The following is a 12,500-nucleotide window of genomic DNA, read 5'->3' as shown; positions in this document are numbered from 1 at the left end:
CCTGGTAGGTGTTGGGATTATATCTGCAACACGGGCATTATCGAAAGATGGTTAAGTGGAGTCACCCAATGGGTGCCGTGCGTTATAAGGTACGTAATGCACAGTAGAGATACATTGTCGGGAGGTGGAACCCGAAAAATGTACAAGTCCGGGAATACGGGGTGCATCGTATGTAACGTTCGATGTACATATAAAGCCTGGTAGGTGTTGGGATTATATCTGCAACACGGGCATTATCGAAAGATGGTTAAGTGGAGTCACCCAATGGGTGCCGTGCGTTATAAGGTACGTAATGCACAGTAGAGATACATTGTCGGGAGGTGGAACCCGAAAAATGTACAAGTCCGGGAATACGGGGTGCATCGTATGTAACGTTCGATGTACATATAAAGCCTGGTAGGTGTTGGGATTATATCTGCAAACACGGGCATTATCGAAAGATGGTTAAGTGGAGTCACCCAATGGGTGCCGTGCGTTATAAGGTACGTAATGCACAGTAGAGATACATTGTCGGGAGGTGGAACCCGAAAAATGTACAAGTCCGGGAATACGGGGTGCATCGTATGTAACGTTCGATGTACATATAAAGCCTGGTAGGTGTTGGGATTATATCTGCAACACGGGCATTATCGAAAGATGGTTAAGTGGAGTCACCCAATGGGTGCCGTGCGTTATAAGGTACGTAATGCACAGTAGAGATACATTGTCGGGAGGTGGAACCCGAAAATGTACAAGTCCGGGAATACGGAAAAGTTCCCCATGAAAGGCTGGGATACAATTATTGATACAAATAATGTGCCTAAGGGTACATTTATTTTTCTAAGTCCCAGAAATCCGTCACTGAACATCACGACTTACGAAAGACATGTTCCCCCGGTCCTCCCATATACGGCACCGGGACAAGTATGAAGAATGAAAATAATGTGTGTATGGAACATATAATGTGCCTGAGAGCACATTTTTTTTCTAAGTCCCAGAAATCCGTCACTGAACATCACGACTTACGAAGACATGTTCCCCCGGTCCTCCCATATACGGCACCGGGACAAGTATGAAGAATGAAAATCATGTGTGTATGAAACATATAATGTGCCTGAGAGCACATTTTTTTTCTAAGTCCCAGAAATCCGTCACTGAACATCACGACTTACGAAGACATGTTCCCCCGGTCCTCCCATATACGGCACCGGGACAAGTATGAAGTATGAAAATTTTTGGTCACAGCGTGAAATCCCTCTAATGATCATGAAAATAGCATCGGATCACTTATCTGACCATAAAAAGTGAACCAAAACCCTATTTGGACAAACTTTTTGGTCCTATGAAAAATTCACTTTTCATATATGTCATGGTCGAAAATTTTCTAAGTCCCAAAAAATCACTTATTCTCGAATATCTCGAAAACTACGTATCGGACAGGGGTCAACCAAGGTGTTTTAGAAAGGTCTTTACAAGCTCTATTTAATGAGCCATAGCGACTTTCAAGTGATTTTTTGACACTTTTTCGCATATCGGCATCCTTGGTTCCCATACTGGCCATAGGCCATAGGGCACCGAACGGCCAACTTTTGGTCCGGGGGTGAAATTTTTTTTTCACGAGATTTTGATGAAAATGGCTTCGGAACGCGTTTCTAATAATGAAAAGTGAAACCAAACAGTATTTGCGAAGAAAAAATTGTCCTATGAAAAAATCACTTTTTCTTAGGGTACGGGTCAAAAATTTTCTAAGTCCCAAAAAATCACATTATTCTCGAATATCTCGAAAACTACTTATCGGACAGGGGTCAACCAAGGTGTTTTAGAAAGGTCTTTACAAGCTCTATTTAATGAGCCATAGCGACTTTCAAGTGATTTTTTGACACTTTTTCGCATATCGGCATCCTTGGTTCCCATACTGGCCATAGGCCATAGGGCACCGAACGGCCAACTTTTGGTCCGGGGGTGAAATTTTTTTTTCACGAGATTTTGATGAAAATGGCTTCGGAACGCGTTTCTAATAATGAAAAGTGAAACCAAACAGTATTTGCGAAGAAAAAATTGTCCTATGAAAAAATCACTTTTTCTTAGGGTACGGGTCAAAAATTTTCTAAGTCCCAAAAAATCACTTATTCTCGAATATCTCGAAAACTACGTATCGGACAGGGGTCAACCAAGGTGTTTTAGAAAGGTCTTTACAAGCTCTATTTAATGAGCCATAGCGACTTTCAAGTGATTTTTTGACACTTTTTCGCATATCGGCATCCTTGGTTCCCATACTGGCCATAGGCCATAGGGCACCGAACGGCCAACTTTTGGTCCGGGGGTGAAATTTTTTTTTCACGAGATTTTGATGAAAATGGCTTCGGAACGCGTTTCTAATAATGAAAAGTGAAACCAAACAGTATTTGCGAAGAAAAAATTGTCCTATGAAAAAATCACTTTTTCTTAGGGTACGGGTCAAAAATTTTCTAAGTCCCAAAAAATCACTTATTCTCGAATATCTCGAAAACTACGTATCGGACAGGGGTCAACCAAGGTGTTTTAGAAAGGTCTTTACAAGCTCTATTTAATGAGCCATAGCGACTTTCAAGTGATTTTTTGACACTTTTTCGCATATCGGCATCCTTGGTTCCCATACTGGCCATAGGCCATAGGGCACCGAACGGCCAACTTTTGGTCCGGGGGTGAAATTTTTTTTTCACGAGATTTTGATGAAAATGGCTTCGGAACGCGTTTCTAATAATGAAAAGTGAAACCAAACAGTATTTGCGAAGAAAAAATTGTCCTATGAAAAAATCACTTTTTCTTAGGGTACGGGTCAAAAATTTTCTAAGTCCCAAAAAATCACATTTTCTCGAATATCTCGAAAACTACTTATCGGACAGGGGTCAACCAAGGTGTTTTAGAAAGGTCTCAACAAGCTCTAAATAATGGGCCATAGCGACTTTTTAGTGATTTTTTGACAAATTTTGTCATATCGGCATCCCGAGTTCCCATACTGGCCATAGGCCATGGGGCCCCGAACGAAAAAATTTTGGTCCGAGGGTCAAAATTTTTTTTCTCATAAATTTGTTCAAAACGCCGTCGGAACGCGCCTTAGATCATGAAAAGTGAAAAGAAACAGTATTTTGCAAAAGTTGGGGTGGCCTATGACTTACATGGCCACGTCCTAGGTCCGAGTTCCCGAGGTCGTGTTCTTCAGTGGCGGAAAAAAATGGCCACTTGTGGGAGATGCAAAATGTTCATTTTGTATTATAGGGGACACACTATCGAAGCGAAAATTTCAGAAATGGCCTAAAACGTGAAGAAATGATGGGGTATGTACGAAAAGAAGGTTTTTATGGTCAAACGGTGAAAATTTTTTTTTTATGAAAAATTTTGGTCTCCCACCGTTCATGAATTTCTAGGACCAAAAATCGAAAAATTTGAAAACTTCACGATCGAAAGGGAAACGCATATGTGGTGTTCCTAGGTGTGTACGGTGTACGAAAAACGGGTTCACGATGAGATATCAGGCAAATAAGTGGACCTAAAGTGAGTTATACGGGTAAGACGAGGTGTCCAAAGACCGAAATAGGGGTACCAACTGAGAACGAAATGAAGGTCCCCGAAGTCGCCATACAAGTTATAGGAGGTGTCCAAAGTACGAAAAGAGTTCCATATTCGGCTGTTCCTACTATATGGTTCCCTGATTGCTGCTCCAAGGAGTAGTGAGGAAGTGTCCAAAGGTCTGTTGGGGGTATCGAGGTGATACCCTCGACGGACAATATGCACGAAAAGTGGTTCGATGATCTATCCTGTAGGTCGTACGGCAGCCATACCCGGCTGGAAGTACCGCGGTAATTCCGCAATAAAACGTTCGCCAGACGAACAAACAAATTGAATTAGCTCATCGTAGTGTACGGAAACGAAACGAAAATGTAAGGTGATTAGGGATCCGGGAGCAATCTCGCGATCCCATGGTTCGGTGTAAGAAATGATACGAAGTGTTCATAAGTCTCCTCTGGAGGCAGAACCATCGTAGCAAAGTTCGGGAACCCAAGGGTCACAAAAACTCGTAGGACGATATCCACGAATAATCGGGGACTTGTGGGGACTACCGTGCCCTGACAAGTCAACTACACCTTAACTGGTGATGGTCGTCCTACGGGGACCTGCGGGGAACAAAAGGGTCACAAAAACTCGTAGGACAATATCTCCGAATAATCGGGGACTTGTGGGGACCACCGTGCCCTGACAAGTCAACTACACCTTAACTGGTGATGGTTGTCCTACGGGGACCTGCCGGGAACCCAAGGGTCACAAAAACTCGTAGGACGATATCCACGAATAATCGGGGACTTGTGGGGACTACCGTGCCCTGACAAGTCAACTACACCTTAACTGGTGATGGTCGTCCTACGGGGACCTGCGGGGAGCAAAAGGAGTCAGAAACAATCGTAGGACGATATCCACGAATAATCGGGGACTTGTGGGGACTACCGTGCCCTGACAAGTCAACTACACCTTAACTGGTGATGGTCGTCCTACGGGGACCTTCAGGGAGCCGCAGTAAGTCGCAGGTCGTATGCGAGCCTTGATTGGTCCTGTTGGGGGCGTGCGGGGTGTAATGCCTCGGTACGTCAAATGTTGGTGTACGATGTACATCGATAATCTGACATCCTCCTGAACAACCTTTGCTCGTGTGGTTATTGGCGCTGTGGAGTCGGTGTACTGCCGCAGGTCAATGAGAGTGGTCACAACAAAGATTGTGTCACCTGATGAACGTAGAAAGAGAGTCTGCGGGGACTGGTGCCCTGGTAGACAAAAAATATCGAACAAGCAATTGACGAAGACGAATTCTGGTTGATCCTACCAGTAATATACGCTTGTCTCAAAGGTTAAGCCATGCATGTCTAAGTACAAACATAAATGAATGTGAAACCGCATAAGGCTCAGTACAACAGCCATAATTCACAAGATCATCCACCCATCAGTTACTTGGATAACTGTGGAAAAGCCAGAGCTAATACATGCAACATGCCGGGACCGCTGTCCGCTTGCGGGCGGTGGAACTGGTGCACTTATTAGTAAAACCAATCGCCTCCGGGCGGCTTGAGTTGAAGTCTGGATAAGGATGCCGATCGTATGGTCGCTTGACCGACGACAGATCTTGCAAATGTCTGCCCTATCAACTATTGATGGTAGTGTAGAGGACTACCATGGTTGCGACGGGTAACGGGGAATCAGGGTTCGATTCCGGAGAGGGAGCCTGAGAAATGGCTACCACATCCAAGGAAGGCAGCAGGCGCGTAAATTACCCAATCCCGGCACGGGGAGGTAGTGACGAGAAATAACAATATGGACCTCTCTAACGATGGTCCATAATTGGAATGAATTGAGCATAAATCCTTCAATAAGGATCAAGTGGAGGGCAAGTCTGGTGCCAGCAGCCGCGGTAATTCCAGCTCCACTAGCGTATATTAAAGTTGTTGCGGTTAAAACGTTCGAAGTTGATTCCCCGTCCAGACACGCGACCGCCGCGGGCGCCCGGCACACGCCGGATACGTTCGTGCGCGAGCTCGCGGCTGCGACTCACAATGGTGTGCCTGGGCGTCAACCTCGTGATCGGTCGGGCACGTCCCGAGCCGGTGCGTGGTGCCCGGGCAGCTCCCATTTACCTTGAACAAATTAGAGTGCTTCAAGCAGGCTAGTACAAAAGCGTCCACACCCGCCCAGGGTTGGCGTTGGCCGAGAATAATCTTGCATGGAATAATGGAACATGACCTCGGTCTGAGTCTTTTGGTTGGTTTTGTATAGACCCAGAGGTAATGATTAACAGAAGTAGTTGGGGGCATTGGTATTACGGCGCGAGAGGTGAAATTCGTAGACCGTCGTAGGACCAACTGAAGCGAAAGCGTTTGCCATGGATGCTTTCATTAATCAAGAACGAAAGTTAGAGGATCGAAGGCGATTAGATACCGCCCTAGTTCTAACCGTAAACGATGCCAATCAGCAATTGGGAGACGCTACTACATTCGGTGCTCTCAGTAGCTTCCGGGAAACCAAAATCGGGTTCCGGGGGAAGTATGGTTGCAAAGTTGAAACTTAAAGGAATTGACGGAAGGGCACCACAAGAAGTGGAGCTTGCAGAGGCGAGCTGTCAAAGGAAGCAAGCGGACGCTTTCCGTGAGCTCCTTATGATATAGTGTTTTTCGTTTAAAAAACTTACAAAGTGGTGGTGCAAATTTGTTAGAGTGGTGTACGAACACATATTTTGCGCAAACACCGTGAAGTTTTGGTGAAAAACAGTGGAAAACGTCGATTTTGGCACACAAACATTGCGTCGTGCACCGGTGCGTGTGGCCACGAAGGGTGCGTGTGTGGTTCCGTTAGTGCGTGCGAGCGTAGCGCTCCCTTTCGGTGCGGTTGAAGGGGAGCCCGCAGCCGCTGTGCAGCGTATTTTGTTACGGACAGGAGCGGAACAGTGATAAAACATTACCCCCTAACGAGGGAAGAAACATTCAGTGAAAAACAGTGCGGAAAAGTGCGTTGACCAGCAAGCAGATACCACGTGCTAAGGGCACGTGAACTTAGCACGTAAGGGCTTGGCTGTGTCGGTGAGTGCGTGCGTAGGGTGACGTGCCGTGGTTTGACGTCTGGACAGTGGGCACACCATCGGTCATCCCGGTTGTTGTCCTGGGAGAATTCCCCCCTAGTGCCACCAGCGCCCTCTATGGGGCACTAGCGGAAGTTTCTCCGGAGACACAAACCAAAAGCTCCGCACAAACAAGCGTGCTATAATCAAATGCGGGCTGCATACCGGCCAGGCGCACGTGTCCAGTGACTTTAACGCTGGACAAAGCGACGAACCGTGCAGCAGCATAATGTCGGGAGTAGAGAGCGATGATTCGGTGGAGGTGGTCCCCGAAATCATCAAGACAAAGAAAAGGAGACTTTCTCCGCGCGTAGTGGTGACACCCCTGGAATTGTCGCCAGGGACGATGTCGTCACTACGGAGCTCTCAGGGGGCACCCAAGCCAGCCCCGAGAACACCGTTGGAAGAGCCGGACGAGGGAGCGCGGAAGCGTACCGCCCCCGCCCCGACGCCGTCGCCGAGGAGGTCTATGTCTCCTGAGATGCTGGCACCAGCCGCATCGGAGCCGACCAGCTTCCCGACGGCAGAAGTGTCGGACAGACATGCGCGGCAGTACGAGCGGGTGTTGGAGAAGCTCGAGGAGCTTACCGCTCTTTACCGAAAGAGCCAGGAGGAGAATTCGAGGCTCCGTGCGGAGCTCGATATATATCGAACGGGGGTGCGAACCGTTGTGCAGCTGGAGAATTCAGCGACTGGCGTGCGCTTGGGAAACCAAGCCTCTTCCAAGTTGCAGCCCAGCAAAAGGACACTCAGGCGCTCTCAGCAGAGGGAGAGAGCCGAGGCACGCCAGTCGCAGGGTCCTGCCCAGCATCGCATGCTGGAACTGCAGGAGCAGCTGCGCCGTGAGATCCAGGAGGAAGAGAAGCAGATGAGGGCGAGGAGCGGGCACGGGCAGCGGTCCCAGCCCCTGCAACAGCCGTACGACTTTCCGGCATCGGAAACCAGGCGGCAGCAGCAGCAATCCTACCGTGACGCCCTGGTAGGTGGTTGGCAGGTTGTGGGGAAGCGGCAAAAGGCCCAGCCTTCAGCTGCACCTCAGCAGCGGCAGCGGCCGCAACCAGCAACCAAGAGCCAACGCCCCGCACAGGCAAACCGGCGGACGAAAAGGCGACGACCAGACGCCATTCTGGTGGTTCCAGCACCGGGGGTCTCCTTCGCCGAGATGTACCGACCCATCCGGACGAGCCCGGCCCTGGAGGATGTCCAGCACTGCATCCGTATCGGCAAGCGGACACCGAAGGGGAACCTTCGGATGGAGCTGGCACGGGACATGGACTCGGCGGCGCTGTGCAGCCGCATTCAGTCCACGCTGGGAGAGCTGGGATCCGCCAGGGTCCTGACGGAGATGGCGGAGGTTGTTCTGAAAAACGTCGACAACCTCACGGAGGAGGAGACGATCAGGGAGGCGTTGAAGGCGGCACTCGCCAAGGAGCCAGCGGTGGCCTCGCTTCGCATCTGGGAGCGGGCAGATGCCACAAAGCGGGCCCGCGTGCGGCTACCGCGAGTGGAAGCGGAAGCCCTGCTCCAAAAAGATCGCCTTATTATAGACTACTCCTCGTGTCGGCTGGAGGAGGCCCCCAGGCTGGAGGCGGCAAAGCGCCGTTGCTTCCGGTGCCTGGAAAGGGGCCACATGGCAGCGGACTGCGTCGGGCCCGATCGCAGCAACTGCTGCATCAGATGCGGAGCTCCTGGCCATCGGGCGGCCAGCTGCAGCAGTGCGGTTAGCTGCATTCGGTGTGGAGGACCACATCGAATTGCAGCGCACGGCTGCAGGGGAGCTAACCTTCCCCCCCGCCGCTAAGCATGTCTGTGGGGAGCCACCTCCAGGTCCTGCAGGTTAACACCAACAGGAGTCGGAGTGCGCAGGACCTGGCTCTCCACACAATGCGGACGGAGCGGGTGGACGTTATGGTGGTGTGCGAGCTGAGTTCGGTTCCGGACGGGAACGCAAACTGGGTGGTGGACCGCGACAGGCTGGTGGCCATTGTCGCGAGCGGATACTCCCACCCGGTTCAGCGGATCTGGAGCTCGAGTTTTCCCGGCATCGTGGCGGCGGACGTGGCAGGCGTCACGATCATAGCGTGTTACGCGTCGCCAAGCATCGGGGTTCCCCAGTTTGTCGAGATGCTGCAACGCATTGAGGTGCTCGCCTCAGGACGCCCCCGAGTGTTGCTTGCCGGCGACTTCAACGCCTGGCATAGCGCCTGGGGCAGCAGCAGGACCAACGCGAAGGGCGAGGAACTGCTACAGCTGGCGGAGGGTCTCGGGCTCGATGTCCTGAACCTGGGGAGGGAAGCCACCTTCCTCGGGAACGGCGTCGCTCGCCCGAGCATTGTGGACGTCGCCTTCGCCAGTACTTCCATCAGCAGGCAGGACCTCGTCGGGGACCCCGACAGGCAATGGAGGATGCTGGGAACTTACTCATTCAGCGACCACCGGTACATCCGCTTCGAGGTGGGGGAAAGGCCGGCGGCAACGAGCCGCAACTCTACGGGAGCAGAAGCAGCACCAGCAGTGAGAGCAGCGGGCAGACGCTGGCGGGCAAAGGAGTTTAGCCGGGAGCTGTTCGACATCGCGTTGCGGGCAGCCAACTTCGTGGAGGAGGCCACGGACCCTGAGGGCCTGACCCGAACCCTGAGCCGGGCGTGCAGCGAGATCATGGCGGAGGTTTCCCCGTCAGTCGGCCACACAGGACGTCCGGCGTACTGGTGGACACCAGAAATCGGCCGGCTACGGGAGAACTGCCGCCTGGCTTGGGAACGGTACAGCAGGGTACCGACTAGCGACACGGCAGCCCGCAGAACAGCTTCTGCACGGCACCAGGAGGCCCGCCAGCTGCTGACAGCTGAGATCCGGGCTAGCAAGCGGGACCGTTACAATGAGTTTCTGCAACACCTGGAGGATGATGAGACGGGTAGGTGGCAGGGGGAGCTCCTGCGACGGCTCGGAGGGAGCCGCGTCGCACAAGAACGCGATCCGGCCGTTCTGCAGCGCATTGTGGACGCGCTGTGCCCGAACCACCCCCCTGTTGCCTGGCCTACCATCGAATCGGACGGCGTCGACATCAGGCCAGTGACGGAGCAGGAGTTGCTCGACATCGCAGCTGGCCTGAACCCTCGGAAGGCGCCCGGTCTGGATGGACTGCCGAACGCTGCCCTTTCGGCTGCCATCCGGGCGCATCCGACGACGTTCGCGAGGCTCCTCCAGGAGCAGATGGATGCTGGCCGCTTCCCGCGGCAATGGAGGAAGGCGAAGCTGGTGCTGCTTCCCAAACCGGGAAAACCCCCGGGCGAGCCGTCATCGGTGAGACCGGTGATGTTGCTGGACACGCCCGGCAAGGTGTACGAGCGAGTACTGCTGAACCGCCTGAACGACCACATCGAGATGCCGACGGAGCCGCTCCTCTCCGAATACCAGTTCGGCTTTCGGCGTGGTCGGTCGACACTTCAGGCGGTTGGGCTGGTGATGGAGGCTGCCAGATCTGCGATGAGTTTCGGGCGAACGAATAGACGCGACAAGCGCTGCCTGCTTGTCGTTGCTCTGGACGTCCGTAACGCCTTCAATTCCGCAGACTGGCAGGCCATAGCACTGGCGCTGCAGACCAAAGGAGTGCCCTCAGGACTGCGCAGCATCCTGCAGGAGTACTTCTCCGACCGTGAGCTGACGTATGATACCAGCTCCGGTCCGGTAACACGCCGAGTAACGGCAGGTGTTCCGCAGGGGTCCATTCTGGGCCCCACCCTGTGGAATATCCTGTACGACGGCGTGTTCGGAGTGCAGCTGCCGGAAGGTGCATCCGTCATCGGCTTTGCGGACGACCTGGCAGTACTCGCCAAGGGGTGTACACCGGAGGAGGCGGCAGGTGTAGCAGAGGAAGCTGTGGCAGCGATTTCCGCCTGGATGGAGCAACATCGGTTGCAGCTGGCCCCGGAAAAGACGGAGATCGTCCTCATCTCCAGTCTGCGTCGGGGCCATCCAGCGGTGCCCGTAGTGATCAACGGCGTCGAGGTCCGCTCGAAGCCGGCGATACGCTACCTCGGGGTCATGCTTCACGACCACCTCTCGTGGAAGCCACACGTCGAGAAGGCCACCGCAAAGGCACTCCGTGTGGTGAAGCTGGCCACCGGCGTGATGTCCAACCACGCCGGACCGAGGATGGCTAAACGTCGGCTGCTGGCAGCAGTGGCGGACTCGGTTGTGCGATACGCGGCACCCATCTGGGCGGAGGCGGTGAAGTTCCAGTGGTGCAGGCGGAAACTGGAGCAGCTGCAGCGACCTTTGGCGAAAGGTGTCGCCAGGACCTTCCGTACCGTCGGCTACGACACGGCGGTAGTGCTGGCTGGACTGGTCCCGCTACACCTGCAGGTGGACGAGATCGCGCGGTGCTATACCAGGCATCAACGGGCGTTGCAGAGGCGGGTGCTGATAGACAAGGAGGTCATCAAGCGGCTGGAGCACTCGGCGACCATCAGGCAGTGGCAGACATCGTGGGACCAGGATGCCGCTCATCCGACCGCGAGCAGGTTCCTACGATGGGCTCACCGCGTGCTGCCGGATATTGCCGGCTGGGTAGGTAGGAAGCACGGCGAGGTTGATTTCTTCCTTAGCCAGGTACTCTCCGGACATGGCTTCTTCCGGGAGTACCTACATGCTATGGGTTTCACCTCTGCCCCGACCTGCCCATTCTGCGCCGACAACACCGTGGAGTCGGCAGAGCACGTGGTGTTCCACTGTCCGAGGTTCGCCGACATAAGAGTGCAGTTCCTGACGGACGCGGACGGCGTCGTCATTTCCCCCGATGAGCTGGAGCGTTTTCTGCTGTCGAGCCCGGAGGCTTGGCAGCGAACGGCCACGGCAGCACGGCGGATCTGCAGCTTCCTACAACAAAGGTGGCTGGAGCAGCAGGTTGCCGAAAACGCGGCCATCGCTGGCGGGATCGTTTCCGCCAATGAGCTGGCGGAACGCGTTCGGCAACAGGTCCGCCGTGAAGCCAGAAACGCTGGCCAACGGCGAAGACGCCGGCAACGGCAGACATCCGCCATCGGGGAGATGGACATGGACCAACAACAGCACCCGTCCAATCAGCAGCAGGAGAGTCAACGCCCAGTTCGGCCCGAACGGGTTCCGCCATCGGCCGAAGTGTTACTTCGTCGTCGGCTAAGGCGGAACCAACGGCAGCGGGAATACCGCGCCCAATTACGCGCGGGTACATTGCCGCCATTGCGTTCGGGCCGAACTCGCCGAAGCAGAGCACCGCCGACGGAGGAGGAGCTAGCCCGACGACGGGCCAACAGGCGCGCGCGAGAACGCCAACGCCGCCACGAGCGACAGGATCGCCATCGCGGCTTAATGTCGGCCGACGTAGAAGCCGCCATCGCGACCACCAACACGTCTACGCGTTGAGTGGGAGCGGTTACGGCCGAAACGATCGGCCAGTCAGCGAGCGTGCGAAAACACGACCGGGCGAGACCGGCATTTTGCCGTCTCCGCTTTGTGCGGTCGTTCGTTCTAGCACAGTCGGGCGAGAGAGAGCGCGCGTGCGCTCGGTTCGGGTACGTTCGGCATTTTGCGTCGTCCGCTTTGTGCGGATGTTCGTACCCGACCAGCAGTGGGAGAGAGAGCGTGCGCGTGCACGGTGAGAGTTAGGTCCGTCTTGTTCGTTTACGTTTTGTGCGGATGTTTGTTCTGTCCCACCGTAAGCGTCAAAGTGTTAGCGTGATTATGTGTGTGCATGTGTGTGTGCGTACATACTCATCGTTAGTATTAGGAAAAATGGAGACTCGACGAACCGCGGGCACGCCCGCTTCGTTAATGTTAGGTGTGTAAACGTAAGTCCTTCATTTTTAATGTTGCGTTTACGAATAGCTAGGCGGGGCGCGTGCCC

This window comes from Anopheles stephensi, unplaced genomic scaffold (genome assembly GCF_013141755.1).
Source record: "Anopheles stephensi strain Indian unplaced genomic scaffold, UCI_ANSTEP_V1.0 ucontig151, whole genome shotgun sequence".
In the NCBI taxonomy this organism is placed as follows: Eukaryota; Metazoa; Arthropoda; class Insecta; order Diptera; family Culicidae; genus Anopheles; species Anopheles stephensi.
This window is presented reverse-complemented; position numbering follows the sequence as displayed.